The 2,959-nt window shown below is 33.3% G+C and overlaps 1 protein-coding gene across 4 annotated transcripts in view; it reads right to left on the bottom strand.

Annotated features, from left to right (window-relative positions):
- Window positions 1-2,959, bottom strand: part of GPM6A (glycoprotein M6A) — a 472,863-nt gene that overhangs the window by 13,501 nt on the left and 456,403 nt on the right. The window lies entirely within an intron of this gene.

Raw genomic sequence — 2,959 nt, 5'->3', positions numbered from 1 at the left:
TGTTCATATATCCTAGATAGAGCTGAATAAGGTACGTAGATTCAGCATAGATTTATATGAATTTTTAGTTCAAGCATGACATAAGTGCTGGATAAAAAGACATACAGATGCAGGTATTAGCAGATGGGTGACAGATGATTGAAAAAAGTCTGAAATGTAGACACCAAAAGCTAAGTTTCTACAGATATTTGGTTCTTCTTCTGAATCTCAGAAAGACACTTCTCGAAATCTTGAAGAGAAGCAGTGGTGTATTGGGGCTTAACTTTAACACCTCAAGTACCCACATTTTCAAAATAGCAATACAACATTTAGTAAATATACTGAATGAAACTATCTCTTATTCAACCCTATTCATCCCTTTGGAAATAGTTACAAATAGGCTTCGCCCCAGGATTTAGGTAAAGTCTCAAGTCAAACATTTAATAACTCTCATAATATATACTAAAAATAGCACTTTTGAAAAATAGTAAAATTAGAGCCAATGTCATGACAGAGCTTATGCACCTATATTAAAGTCACTTGATTGACATAGACAGAGATTATTGGGACTAAGGATAGAAGGGAATTTACATAACGAATATGAAGAGAGGCAGGATATAAAGCTAATGAGACCCAAGCTCAAACCCTTCTCCTATAAGTTACCAAATGTCACAGAACTTCAGAAACTCAGAACATAATTAAACACATGTTTTCTAACAGTATGGTTTTATCTCATCTTGAATCTGACTTCCTCTTGGTCTCTACTCTGAAATGCTAATGTTTGGAAAGTCTGAGGAGCCAACATCTGTCCCAAGAATGTTTTTAAACTACGATGTGGCAGATGTATATAAACCTTATACATCCAAAATTAAATGAAGTCTAGAAATACTAGCAAATAAAACTTGCTGAATGTTAAGTTGTTCAAGTCAATGAAAGAAAGAGAATAAATGTATCATTAAAAGGCTATTCTTTTACTAGAATTAGTAAAGTTTACATCACTTTTGGAATTATTTAATCTTCTTCAACAAATACTTAATGAGGGTTAATATGTGTAAAGATATATGGTAGGACTTCAGTCATTTGAAGTAATAGCACTTCCTCCTTATTTTACTGATCAAAAGAATAAAAATAATCCATGTGGAAATATAGACAATATTTGGTCTTGAAACCCATTTGACTATATGTGGTAAACATTTTGCTTGTCTCTACTAGAGAGAGAGGACAATATTTTATGTGTGGTCTTTATCCTTTCTCCTTTCTGACAGGCAGAATAAAGTGCATGGATAGAGGAAGCTCACTGAGCAATGCAGGGATCAGCTCAGGATTTCTCCCTTCTCAAAGGCTGCCTACTCTATTGCATCATTCCTTATGCACCAGGCTAGGTGAGAATGGTCTACTGAGCCTCGAAGCATGGATAAGCACCCTCCAAGTGGCAATTCACCTCTAGCATTGATAAACTGAGTGAGATGACACAGGTCATTTTTCATGCTTTGCAATTGGATTCTCACATGTAAAAGGTAGAGATGGATCTATCTATTTAACAAGGACTGACAGAGCTCTGTGTCCCTAACCTAAACATTACATTTATTTGGTAATAGAAGGGGTCTTATGGCATACTGATTAAAGGTACAGGCTTTAATCTAGGCTTGAGTCTAGGCTGTTGTTTATGGTTCTGTTTCTGCCTTTATGAAACCGGAACAACTCTAAATTGACCTCATGTTTAAGTGAAGCTGAAATGAGATAATACATGAACAGCATTTAGCATAAATCTGGTACATAAGAAGCTCTGACAAAATATTAGCTATTTTTGTTTTTGATAATATTATTGTGATTACTACTACTGCTACCAAAATTTATGTTTTGCCTGTGTTAGACTGTATAAAATAGGGGAATTAGATTTCATTTCGTGTTTGGAGAAATTAAAAGAATGAGAAGTTCTTGGGTCTGGGAATGTTATTCAAAGTGAACTCTTTCTCATGAAGAAAGGCTCCAGAAATTCTTGGAAATCACCCTGAAAGTGAATAAATTCTGTTAATGGAACTCCTTTGAAGAGGGAAGCCTTTTTATTAACATTTTCGACATTTGCGATTGTAGGTTTCAAGGCTGATGTATAGTCTCAAGGATAATGAACTTGATGTGGCAGCCTGAAGCACATGGCTTTGGAGGACTAAAAGCAACTCTTAAAGTCAGCATGGGTTAGGCTACTTCCTCTCTGTCTTATTTTTCTTTCTCTATGCCCTGGAGGGTTTTCCTAAAGCTCCTTTTGAAGGTGCTGTTCATGGTAGAATGGGACTTATAATTCAATAGGTTTAAAATTATAGTTCAAAGCAGATTGGAACACTTTGAACTGTGTTGCTGCTGCTACTTTATAAGGCAATGCAAGGTATGACTTCTGAAACCACAGTACTGACTCGTATTTTTCTTTCCTCTGCAAGATATAACGTTATAGTAAATTAATAAAACTAGATGTTACAGAGTAAAATCTTGTGATGAGAAAATATTTTCATTTGTGTCAATGCATAATTGTTATTCTAAGAAAAATACAAAAGACTTTACTTTCAAAGTTTGAGTGCAAATCAGTTATATTTCAGGGAGTAGCAGTTCATATTTGCTAAAGTATCTGAAGAAGCTAAAAACAATTCTATCTTTTCTTTTTATGCTTTATTTTAGAATCTGATAATTACTAAAATTGAAGAATTATTCAAATTGATCTCGTGTAATTCTAGATAGAAAATATTTGCATGTAATAAATATCACATAATTATAAATTTATTTCTATCTTTCCATTGTTATGTGATAGAAATATATATTGTCATTTGAACATTAAGTAAGTTAATATTACTCTTATTTTTATTAGAAAAACCTCTGAGGATGTGAAAAATTCTTTCGATTTTAAAAACCTTTTTGTATATGTGTGCCTTTATTTATTTTTTATTACTATTATTTTTAGAGACAGGATCTCACTCTGTCAATGAGGCTA

This window comes from Propithecus coquereli, unplaced genomic scaffold (assembly GCF_000956105.1).
Source record: "Propithecus coquereli isolate 6110/MARCELLA unplaced genomic scaffold, Pcoq_1.0 Scaffold36, whole genome shotgun sequence".
Lineage (NCBI taxonomy): Eukaryota > Metazoa > Chordata > Mammalia > Primates > Indriidae > Propithecus > Propithecus coquereli.
The sequence above is the reverse complement of the archived record's forward strand: the minus strand, read 5'-3'. Positions and strand labels throughout refer to the sequence as shown.